General features: G+C 46.0%; 1 pseudogene; it reads right to left on the reverse strand.

Annotated features, from left to right (window-relative positions):
- Nucleotides 1–10,178: 10,178 nt before the first annotated feature.
- On the reverse strand, nt 10,179–10,980 carry LOC142428573 (NADH-cytochrome b5 reductase 3 pseudogene; annotated as a pseudogene).
- Nucleotides 10,981–13,032: the final 2,052 nt, after the last annotated feature.

A 13,032-nucleotide genomic window follows, 5' to 3' on the forward strand; every position in this document is an offset into this window, starting at 1 on the left:
TCCCCTCATAGAGGGGTTTAGGAGAGGAGATGGGTTAATTAGGGTGTGAGGTAGTACCGATGAAGAACACAGCTTTCCCCCAGATCCTGGATGCTTCCTCCCTCCAACTACCATGATCCGAATTCTACCTTGCAGGGCTGGATAGGACAGAGGCTGTACACTGGTACATATGAGGGCTGGAGGTACAGGGAATCCAGGGTGGATGATACCTTCAGGACCAAGGGTGTGAGGGGCGATGCTGGGAGAGTGGAGGGTGAGTGGGTTGGAAAGGGGGAACTGATTACAGGGATCCACATGTGACCTCTTCCCTGGGAGAGGGACAGCAGAGAAGGGGGGAAGGGAGACTCCGGATAGGGCAAGATATGACAAAATAACGATGTATAAATTACCAAGGGCACATGAGGGAGGGGGGAAAGGGGAGGGAGGGGGGAAAAAAAAGAGGACCTGATGCAAAGGGCTTAAGTGGAGAGCAAATGCCTTGAGAATGATTGGGGCAGGGAATGTATGGATGTGCTTTATACAATTGATGTATGTATATGTATGGATGGTGATAAGAGTTGTATGAGTCCCTAATAAAATGTAAAAAAAGAAAAGAGGAGAAAAATGATTAGGGCAAAGACTGTACAGATGTGCTTTATACAATTGATGTATGTATTAGTATGAACTGTGATAAGAATTGTATGAGCCCCAATAAACTGTTAAATAAAATAAAATAAAATAAAATAAAATGTTTAAAACAACAAAAAACAAAAATTAAAAATAACACTTTTGGTCCCACCCCGCTACTTCTGGGTGTCACTTTTCTGGAGGCATCCAGGCTGTGAGACCTGGGAGCCCCAGAGGCAGATGCCGGCTTGCTGGGTCATGCACCACCCCAGGCCCTGTGCTCAGTTTCTCACCAGTAAGAACCTGCTCCAGATTCCCTCGTGAGGTTTCGGAGGGATAATGGTGGGATACGAGAACACCAAACCCAACCCAGTGCCATCAAGGCCGTCCCAACTCACAGCGACCCTGTAGGGTGGAGTCGAACTGCCCTGTGGTTTCTGAGACGGTAACTCTTTGTGGGAGTAGAAAGCTTCACTCCCTCAGAGTGGCTGGTGGATTCAAACCGCTGACCTTGAAGTTAGCAGCCCAGTATATAAGCCACTACATCACCAGGGATCTGTTGAGCTGCTAACCACAGAGCAAGCAGTTCAAAATCACCAGCTGATCCGTGGGAGAAAGATGAGGCTTTCTACTCCCTTAAAAAGTTACAGTCTCAGAAATCCACAGGGCAGGTCCACCCTGTCTTATAGGGTCGCTGTGAGTCAGCATCAACTAAATGGTAGTCAGTGAGCAATGACGTAATCAGGTGATGACATAGCTTGGTAGTTATGTAATGATGTTGTCATCCTCCATTTTGTGATACGACTAGACCATCCCCCATTTTTGCACAAGGGTGATTGATTTTCAATGACTTGGTCTTTGGGAACTAACCATGTTAAGTGTCCAAACCAATGTGAAACTCGTTGCCATCTAGTGGTTGCCAACTCATAGCGACCTGAAGACTGAATCTTAAACGGTTATGGTTGCATGTTTTGAATGTAAGTCGGTGGTCCATCTTGGCTTAATTTCTGTGTGAGTTGTGAGCACCAGGTCAAGCCTTTCTTGTTCTTTCGCCTCTGGTGGTCTACACAGTTGCACCAGCACCACTGATTGAAAAGGCGATCTTTCCTTCATTGAATCGCTTCGCCCTTGTTGCCAAAGCTCAGTGGAGCATATGTGAAAGAATCGCAAGTAGGAACACAATCAGAAAGTTGTACACCAACATTCATCGCAACACCATTCCCAGTCAGCCAAAGGTGGAAACCATCTATCAACCGATGAATGGATAAACAAAATACAGTACAAATGTGCAATGGAATATTGCCCAGGGGTGAAGAGAAACGGAGTCTAGATATCTGCTACCACATAGATGCATCTTGACAATAGCATGTGCATGAAAGGCCCAAGTGGAAAGCAAAGGTTTTGAGAATGAGGAGGGCAACACATGTACAAATGTGCTTATTGACACAATGGATGGATAGATGGATGGTGATCAGAGTTGTAGGAGCCCCCAGTAAAATGATTTAAAAGAAAAGAGTCAAAAACATCACGCTGAATTAAATAAGGCAGACACAAAAGGACAAATGGTGCAGGCTTCTATTTACATGAAATAGCAAATGTTACAGCCTCCAAAACGATCCCTGGTTACTCAGGTGGGAAGGAGCAAAGGGGAGGCTTTGCTGAGGAGACCGTGGGTTTCCGTTAAGGGTGGGGAAATCGCTGGGAACTGAACACCGGTGAGGATTGTGCCACATGCTGTGTGCAATGAGTGGCATTGCGCTGTGCAGGTCGAAATAGTGCGGTCGCAAGTGGTTTCTTAAGTAGATTTTGATCACAATAAAGAGAAAATCGAGTGGACCTACTTGTTGGGTCTCCTTCTGGGTTTATTGTCTCGTCGGTCTACTCCTTTGAGTGGTGGACTTGTCTTCCACTGCATGGATGCAGCACAGCTCGTTCATTCACTCACCTCTCGAATGCTCTTCAGGATCATTTGGGTTGCTTCTAGTTTGGGGTTATTACAAATATGTGTGTATATGAGTGCATAAATGCATGTACATGTATCTACAAATATGTACAACATGCATGTACACACACGTGCACACATGTATAGATATGTATAAGCGTGTGCATATGAATATAAACATGTATGTATAAATATGTGCACTGTGTATAAATAGACATAAACACGTGTACAAATGCATGTACATGTACATGAACATGTGTGTATAAATATGTGTACATGTGTATGAATGTGTGTCTGTGTATGAACATGTGTACATGTGTGTATAAACGTGTGTATAAATTGTGCTTTGTCATGTGAGGGCATTCCTTTCTCCTGGGCTATACTTACGGGGTGTAAGGGTAGGTCATCTATTAGGTGCAAGTTAAAGTGATGGCTAAGGAGCACTTCACACTCCCATCAACAGTGTAGAAACTTTAGCAGCTCTGGTTCCTTGCCAACACTTAGTATTATCAGTCTTTTATTTTTTTCATTTTAATGGATGTGTACAGATATCTCATGCAATTTTAATCATCACGGAACATCTCCTTGGTGTTTTTGTATCATTTGTATATATTGTGAAATATCTATCCAAATAGTTTTTTTATTGTGATTTGGGTGAAAGTTTACAGAGTAAGTTGGTGTTTCACTCAAAAATGTATGTTTTTGTTTTGTGACACTGATTGCAACCCCAGAATGAAACAGTATTCTTCCCGCTTCTTCCTTTTTCCACCTCTGTCTGTCCTTCTTTCCTACCTCTTCCTGTCTTCTCAACTTTATCCCCGGGAAAGGGCTGCCCTTTGCTCCCATAGGGTGGATTGTTCGAAGGAGTGTGTACCTCCTTGGCACACTGTTACTTTACAGGCCTATCAATTGTTTGGCTAAAAGTTGTGCCAAAATAGGTTCACTTCCAGGTTTGAAGGGTGTCTACTCTTGGGGACTTATAAGTATCCATCAGACAAAACGTCTGATCAGCTGTATGATTCTGAATTTTGTTCTACATTCAAAATCCCAACTCTCAGAGTTATCCCATTCAGAGTGGTCAGCAATTTATTCATTGATTTTTTTGGGTAATCGATATTGGGTAAAACTCTTAAAAATAATTTTATTGGGGGCTCTTACTGCAATCCATACATACACCCATTGTATCAAGCACATTTGTACATTTGTTGCCATCATCATTCTCAAAACATTTGCTTTCTACTTGAGCCCTTGGCATCAGCTCATTCCCCCCCCCCCCCCACTCTCCCTCCTTCATGAGTTGTTAGGTAAAATTTAAGGCTTGTTTTTTTCCTCCATGTTCTCCAGTAGTTCCAGCACTATATTTTTTGGGGGTTTGGAGGGGGACTCAGCTTTTTAAATTAAATTGCCATGTTACTTTTGATGAACATGAATTGGCTACTGGAAGGCCTGCCCCAATCCCAGCTACTAAGTGGACACCTGCCCCCCCACCCCGAAGAATTTATTTCAAAGGACGGCATTGAATCTGCAGCTCCAGGAGAGGGACATATCTGATCAGAGCACACAGGAGCAGATGAAGGGGGAGGAGAGAGTGGAGCACATCCTGGCCCACCAGGCCATGAGGATGATGCTCCCAATTACAGCAGTCAGTCCACAGAGAGAACCACATGGTCAGCCCCATTATGAGACATTACGCCCCTCACTGACCCATAGCCCTACAGGGGACAACAACGGAGACACAGTGTGGGAATTGCACCCGATCTGATCCCACCACACCGAGGCAAAATACTAAGGGGGTGCAACAGAACAGCAAGGAAATGGAGCCACAAGGTTCCCAGAGAATGCTGATGGTGGACTTTGGGACCAGGGCATGGTGCCCCAACAGACTGGACTGGAAAACACTCCTAAAGGCCAACAAACAATCCTTGAACTAACTACAAGCTTTTCTTTCTTGTTGTGTTTTTTTTTTCTTTCTTTGTCATTAGTTTATTGTAGATGTTTTGTTGTATATTGTTGCTTGGTTTTGTTCTGTCTTGTTTTTGTGCATGTTATTATCTCCACAGGTCTGTCTAAATAAGATAGGCTGGGTGAACAATCTGGAGGAGAAAACAACAGGACAGTCAGTTCCGGGGGGACATGGGATAGGGGGAGGTGGGGGGTAAGGAAGTGGTGTTAACAAACCAAGAGACAAGGGAACAACAAGTGACCCAACTTGGTGGTGAGGAGGGTGTAGGAGGCCTGGTAGGGCATGATCAAGGGTAAGGTAACCAAGAGGAATTGCTGAAACCCTGGTGGGGACTGAGCATGGTAGTAGGACAGGAGGGAAGTCAAAGGAAATAGAGGAAAGAGCTGGGAGGCAAAGGGCATTTGTAGAATTCTAGATAAAGACATGTACATATGTAAATATATTTATATATGAGGATGGGAAAATAGATCTATGTGCATATATTTATAGGTTTAGTATTAAGGTAGCAGATGGACATTGGGCCTCCACTCAAATACTCCCTCAATGAAAGAATACTTTCTTCTATTAAATTGGCATTCTATGATGCTCACCTTCCCGACACAACCACTGAAGACAAAACAGGTGAATAAGCAAATGTGGTAAAGAAAACTGATGGTGCCCAGCTATCAAAAGATATAGCATCTGGGGCCTTAAAGGCTTGAAGATAAACAAGCGGCCATCTAGCTCAGAAGCAACAAGGCCCACATGGAAAAAGCACACCAGCCTGTATGATCATGAGGTGTCGAAGGGATCAGGTATCAGGCATCATCAGAACAAAAAATCTTAACATAATGAATAGGGGGGGAGGATGCAGAGTGGAGACCCAGAGTCCATTTGTAGGCCACTGGACATCCCCTTACAGAGAGTCTCAGAGAGGAGACGAGCCAGTCAGGGTATGCTGTAGCAACGATGAAGCATACAACTTTCCTCTAGTTCCTAAATGCTTCCTCCCCACTATCATGATCCCAATTCTACCTTGCAAGTCTGGCTAGACCAGAGGATGCACACTGGTACAGATAGGAACTGGAAACACAGAGAATCCAGGACAGATGATCCCTTCAGGACCAGTGATGAGAGTGGTGATACTGGGAGGGTAGAAGGTGAGTGGGTTGGAAAGGGGGAACCGATTACAAGGATCTACATGTGACCTCCTCCCTGGGGGACAGACAATAGAAAAGTGGGTGAAGGGAGATGTCGGACAGGGCAAGATATGACAAAATAATAATTTGTAATATCAAGGGTTCATGAGGAAGGGGGAGTGGGGAGGGAGGGGAAAAATGAGGAGCTGATGCCAGGGGCTTAAGCAGAGAGCAAATGTTTTGAGAATGATGAGGGCAACGAATGTACAGATGTGCTTGACACAATTGATGTGTGTGTGGATTGTGATAAGAGTTGCATGAGCCCCTAATGAAACGATGAAAAGAAAAGAGAAACTGAATTGGCTACATGAAAGGGAGCTCTTCTAAAAGTTTTGGGGATGATTCCCTTTTTTTAATGAACTTTTTGAAGCCCCTTGAATAGTGAGTCTCTTCCTAGACTGTCCATTCCAGTCTGAACTGGTCATCTACTGTTGCTCAAAGACAAAACTTGGTGACCCCAAATACCCACATAACCATTTTATGATGTCTCACGGGTTCTGTGGTTCAGGGATTCAGGAAGGGTTCTGCTGGGCGGCTCACAGTATTTCAGTCAGCTTGCGACTAGAGCAACTGATGGGATACTTTCGAGGAAACTTTTTTTTTTTTACATTTTTGGAGTACATAATCCACATATCATATAATTCAATAGTTCAATCATATAAAGAATTGTACAACCATTATTCCAATCAATATTAGAACTTTTTTCATGGTTAAATTGCTTTTACAATGAATCGTGTAATCACAGTCAGTTCTAGTGCTTCCTCCCCCTCCTGCCTACTTTCTTTGCTCCCCCAACCCCCTCCCCCTCCCTATCGCCTATCCCCTCCCCCTTCCTCCCCCATAAACCCTTACATCAGTTCTTATCGCCATGCATCTACTCCTTCTGTGCGTCACAAAGGGAAAAACTCAACAGCAACAATAAAGGATAAAACACAAAGATCAAAATAGAAAGAATGAGTAAGAAAAGACGATCGTCAGTATTTAAAAGGACAGGGAAGAAATTCTTGTCATGGAACAAGCAAGAAATACTTGCACCTAGAACAATTTTAGGTTGGGTCAAGAGGGAGGTCGACTGACCAAGAATCAAGTTCGATTCGGTATAATCACAATTACAATGATCCCTGTCTGATAGTAAAGCCATGTGAGACCCTTGCCTGTGGCTAGAGGGGATCTGCCAGGTAGTCTGACTAGACACTCTGCAGATGGGTTTTGGGCTCCCCCTGTCCTTCATAGCTTTCTACAAATTGGGTGTTCGCAATTTAGACTCTGAAACTTTTCCCTTTGTCGTGTATGAATTTTTTTTATTGTTGTCTTTGGATCACACGAGCTGGTGTGCTTCTTCCGTGTGGACTTAGTTGACTCCTCACTTAGATGGCTGCATGTTTCAATACATGTATTAAGACCCCAGACACTATTCACACTGACAGCCAGGCACCTTCTGCTTTCTTTACCACATTTTGCTGTAGCACCGTTATCTTCAGTGATCATTTCATGAAGCTGAATCTTGCGGAGGGCTATGTTATCAGAACTAACTGTTCTTGGATTGGGACTAGAGTTCAGTCGGGGTCCAGGCTCCATATGCTTGTCCCTGGGATATGCACAGCTCAGGTTAATTTTGGAGGTCGTATTATGACAAAATCAAAACCCCGTAAGACCAACTACCCCAACAATAGCAACAAACCAATCAGGAGTCAACAAAAAACAAAGAAGCTTTGTTCTCCTTGCTGTTCTGTTCTGTTGCACACCCTCAGGGTTTTGCCTCGGTGTGGTGGGGTCAGATCGGGTGCAATTCCCACACTGTGTCTCCAGTGTTGTTCCCTGGAGGGCTATGGGTCAGTGAGGGATGCCGTGTTTCACAACGGGGCCGGCCACATGGTCCTCTCTGTGCATTGACTGCTCTGAGCAGGAATATCATCCTCAAGTGTTGGTGGGCCAGGATGTGCTCCATTCCCTCTTCCTCCCCCTTCATTTGCTCCTGTGTGCTCTGATCAGATGTGTCCCTCTCCCGGAGCTGTAGCTCTGAAGTAAATTCTTCTAGGGGTGGGGGTGGGGGTGGGGAGCTGTCCCCGTAGTTGGGATTGGGGCCGGCCCCTCAGACCTCTGCGTTATCAGTGTTTCCAGGGATGCAGCCCTCTGGACTCTGTGGGTAGGAGGAGTCTCTGCAGGACAGTCCCACCAGGAGCTGCCACCCAGGAGTTGTTGCGCCACACAGTTGGAGGATCCTTCGTGTAATCTCTGTGTGGGCTTGACTGGGCATTAAAAAGAAAAAGAAACAAACAAACGAAAGCCGCTTTGATGGTAAATTTGGTGAAGGTTTGAAGATCGGTGGGATACCAGCCCCCACAATCGAATGGGGCCCAACGGACGGTTGTGTCATTGAGGGGTAAAATGAAAGAGACATCAGACAGGATGAAGCATGCCAGTGCTCATCTCCGGGAGCACCATGACTTCAGGAGTCCACGCAGAGACAGAATATATTTCCCACCAAAGCTTATATACTCTCAGGGGGCGTGCAAGCCCCTCTAATTGCAGGTACCACATAGGTAACAAAGCGGGCTGTACCCTAACCCTAAAGGTCCCCGAGTATATTGGAGGAGTAACCTAAGACCAGTACCCCGGGCAGGTAAGGCTGAATGGCTGTCCTCAGATGCTAGAGAGCAATAGCACCCATCTGCTCCTATAGATAAAGCTGCTGGCTACACAGCAGTGGGCCATGTGCTTGCAAGGGGTAACTTTAAGGTAGCACTGTTATGGAAAGTTATACAGGGGAACAATATTTGTTATGAGAATGTGATTAGGGCTCATCTCCAACTCACAAGGGGGAAGGCTTCCTTCCATCCTAGAAACAGCCTCCAGGCCCCTTAATATATGAGACTAAATGATTCGTCCGTATATATTCTCTTCTCGTTCTCTGCTCCCCAGAAAGAGAAGATCAATTTTCCATTCAATAATTCATACACATTTTGTTTCATTGCATTGGTTGCAATTCTTACAATGGACTCTCACTTATCCCATTTTCTCCTTGTGTTTCCTGTTTCTATGCTACCTTCTTCCCCAGTCTCTCAGAACTTCGTGTGCTTGGGCAAGTGCTGCCTTTCGGACATCAAATGGTTGATTATTCTACCGTGTCTGTACATCCGAGTTATAGTGCTGTTGCTCCCCCGATACACCTGTTTTCCTTTGGCTGAGAATTGAGCCACAGGAGTGTGTTCATTTCCAGGTCACTAAGAGCCACAATCTCAGGGATTCCATCAGTCTCTGTGTGACTAGTAAGGCCGGTCCTATTTTTATGATTTTGATTTTTGTCCTATAATTTTCTCCCACTATCTCCAAGACCCTCTAATGTGATCCCACTCAGGACTGTTGATAGTGATAACTGGGTGTATCTAGTTTTTTTCTGGCTCAAGATCATGGAGATTGATGTACACATGGTCCACTAGACTAATTATTTCCATATATATAATTTTTTAACAGTAGCAAAGTTTTAGTTCTATTTTTTCTGCTGATAATGATTCTGAGAAAGCCGGTGTACAAGAGGCTTGTTGTTGGAAGACAATGTCACGGCCACCTGAGGATTTGCTTGTCTCTGGGACACCCGACACAACTCAGCCCCCAGGTCCCCAGGCTAGGGTGAGAGTGAGGGCAAGAATGGGGGCAGGGCTTGGGACAGAGGATGAGCTACACATCTGGTTTCCACGTCTGGCTGGTGGCCCTGGGCCTGGACCTGAGTGCTGGGGGCAATCAAGCTGGGAACGCCCAAGGTGCCAAGTGTGGGTCCCTCGGCAGCATGCTGTCCTGGGTACCCCTGTCCAGCATCCCATTCCTGCTCCAGCCCTGGTCAGGGCCCACCTCACTGCCCCAGCACCCCAGGCCTTCCAAGGGTTCCTAGGTGTTACTTGTTGGCTCCCGGCCCTGAGGCTGGCATTCCAGGTGGCAGCATGGGCAGTTTAACTGCCCAGCATTATAGTAACCACAGGTTTATAAGCCAAGTAAGCATGGGCTCACCTATGCTCACTTACTAAGCTGTCATGAATGATTTCACAATGTCTAAAAGGTGGTGTGGTTATTCATCACTGATGAATAAGCACAATTAAGCCTGTGCTTACTGGGCGTGCTGAGTGATCTTCCCTTGGGTGGCAGGCCAGAGTCCATGAAGTGGCCAGAGTGGCCTTTGACCCTGTAGGTCTGAGCTGCCTTTCCACTGCCTTTCTCTCATCCCAGGCCCCCTGCCCGGTGTTGGGGAGCTGGTGGCAGCAGCCCCAGCCCTGTAGTGTCTGTGGGTTTGGGTATGGGTGAATAAGGGCTATGGGAGCACCCACCTAACCCAGGGCCCTGCTCCCAGGGGAGCTCCCTAGGCCAGGCTGGCCCCAGGCCCCAGTCTAGATGTGGTGGGGTGTTAAGGAATGATGGCAAGGATGTGGGTGAGGACAGATCCAGGGTGCACGCGTGGGTGGGTGGGTGCTCCTTCTCAGGAGGCGACACAGTGCTCCTAGGAATGGCCCATACAGTCCAGGTTAGGCAGGCAGGTGTGCTGGCCCATGGGCAGGGGACCGCACATCAGCTCCAGGAGTTCCTCCTCTGGTGGCGGGAGGTGGACTTGGATCATCTCCTGGTTCACAAAGCCCTGGCTAGTCCCAGGCTGCCGGCTTGGTCTACCGTGTACCAGAGCTTGAAATGAGCAAACATCCATTCCTCAGCTTCTCCAACTCAGGCTGTATCAGGAATTCATTCCTGGTCTGGTCGGCAAAGAGCAGGTGGCCCACGGTGTGGTCCTGGGGGACTTTCATGATGGCCCTTATCACCTGCAGCTTTGGGGGGATGCCTGTCCCTACTGCAATCATGCCCACAGACTCCATCATATTGATAATGGGGCTGGATCTCTTGTTTGGGTGGATGGCAAACTTCCCTTTGGCCTGGTAGACCAGCAGCCTGGTGGGACCCTGGCACTCAATGGTGTCCTTGATCTTCATGTTTTCCAGGTACTGGGACATCCTCCATTGGGCAGGAAACTTGGGGTGGGTGTCTTTGAAATCAACCTTGGTAACCAGATCCACAAAGCTCTTGTCATCATTGCTGGAGATGGGCATGTAGGGCTGGACAACCAGGCAGCCTTGGGTAGCCAACAGGCTGATGGGCAGGCCCAGGACGTGCTAGGGTGTCGGCAGGGCAAAGCATAAGTGTTGGGTGTCCTGGCTGTTGTGCTTGTTCACCAGTCACGGTGGGTACTTGACGTCTGGGCTCTCTAGGGTGATGGCCGGGGTGGAGCACTGGATCAGCTTCATGAGCAGGTTGTAGACTAGACTAGAGAGAGCACAACATGGCCCAGGTGGTCTCGAAGCCTCGCTCCGGCTCTCTGTCTGCCATGCCACCGCTGCCACACCACTGCCACCCTCCAAATATCTTTAAAAAAAAGCCAAAACAGCTTTACTGGGACATAATCCACATGTCATACAATTCAGTAGTTCCATCATATCAAGAAGAGTCATACAATCATCACATCACTCTTAGAAACATTTTCTTCTTTCTTGTACCTCTTGTTATTAGCTCCCCAATCCCCCCACCTCTTTTGCCATACCCCCAAAAAACCATTCCTCCAGTTACTGTCTCTATAGATTCATTCTTCCTACTCTCCATGTATTGAAAACACGCAAAAAATACAGAAAGAAAACAGCTAACAACAACAAAATAATAAAATGATTTAAAAAAACAAAATAAAATAGAGAAAAGCCTCAATTAAAAGAAAAGCAGAAAATATTGAACATTAGAAAAGTTTGTAAGTGGTCAAAAGGGAGATCAAATAATAAGGTGTTACATTTTCACTTCGCTGCGTCTGCTAGAATCCACTTTCCAATACACTCGGCACCATCGCAAGGCCAAATGCCTTCCATTTCCATCTCTCTCCTTCTCTCTAAGGGAGAAATCAGTAATTGCACCTTGGATGGCTGCTCTCGTGCCTTTATGGACCAGGCCAGCTGACCTTGGTGTCCACCACGACGATGGTCCTGAGTGGACGGTGCGTTCATAAAGCACAGTGGCCTCGGGCTTCAAATGCAAGCAGCTAGCACACCAGGCAGAAACGGCACTGCCTTTCCTTAGTGAGTCTTGGAAGTTCTCTAGTTATTGCCACCCCTTTCTATTGCTTCTCAGAGAGGATGACATCACCTAGATCCAAGGAAGAGTCTCAAGTTTCTAGAGGAGCTTGTGGGGCGGAAGGTCTTGTCATGGCCATCTTTGGAAGGCACAGTATTTTGGTTTGTTTATTTTGGTCAATCATTTACCCCTCTGTTGTTCAAGTTGAATAATTTATTTTCTTGCACTGTTTCCAGTGCATTTAAGAGTGGTTTCTCCCCCGCCCCCATCCTATCCTTTAACGTTTACAATCCAGTGGTTTGGGGCATATTCACAAGGTTGTAGAGTAATCACCACTATCTGATTCCAAAACATTTCATAATGTCCCAAAGAAATTCCATTCCAAACCATCCCCAACCATGATGCATTCCATTCCAAACCAGTCCAAACTCATTCCAAGCATCATGGTTTGGTGCTGTGAAAGACCATTCGAAACTCATTCTCAACCATAATAGTGACCCTCTTTCCAGCCCCTGACAGCTATTAATTTGTTCTGTCTCTATGGATTTGCCCATTCTGGACATTTCTTATAAAAAATCATATTGTGGGGACAGACAACAGAAAAGTGGGTGAAGGGAGATGTGGGACAGTGTAAGAAATGACAAAATAATAATTTATAAATTATCAAGGGTTCATTATGGAGTGGGGAGTGGGGAGGAAGGGAGAAAATGAGGAGCTGATGCCAGGGGCTCACGTGGAGAGCAAATGTTTTGAGAATGATGAGGGTAAGGAATGTACAAATGTGCTTTACACAATTGTTGTATGTAGGGATTGTGATAAGAGTTGTATGAGCCCCTAATAAAATGATTTTAAAAAAGAGTTGTATGAGCCCCCAATAAAGTGGTTAAAAAACAATAAAATCGTATTGTGATCGACTGTGTGTGTGTATGTGTGTGGGTGGGGGGGGGTTGGCTTCTTTCCCTCAGCATAATGCTTTAGTATACTTGAAGTAATAATACTTCATTACTTTTAATGGGTGAGTAATATTCCATTGTGGGGTTAAATCACATTTTGTTCATTCATTCATCTGTCGATGGACATTCTAAAAGCTTTTGGCCATTATGAATAACGCATCCATCAGGTACAAGCCTGTGTCTGTACACAGTCAAGGAGAAGTAAGAAACAGTGCCCACTAGGGCTCCAGTTCACACGCACGCGAGCTTATCCCAAAGTGTTTTCAATCAGTGCACACCTGCACGTAAGTGGGCTCCGTT

The sequence above is a fragment of the Tenrec ecaudatus genome, chromosome 16, assembly GCF_050624435.1.
Source record: "Tenrec ecaudatus isolate mTenEca1 chromosome 16, mTenEca1.hap1, whole genome shotgun sequence".
Classification (NCBI taxonomy): Eukaryota; Metazoa; Chordata; class Mammalia; order Afrosoricida; family Tenrecidae; genus Tenrec; species Tenrec ecaudatus.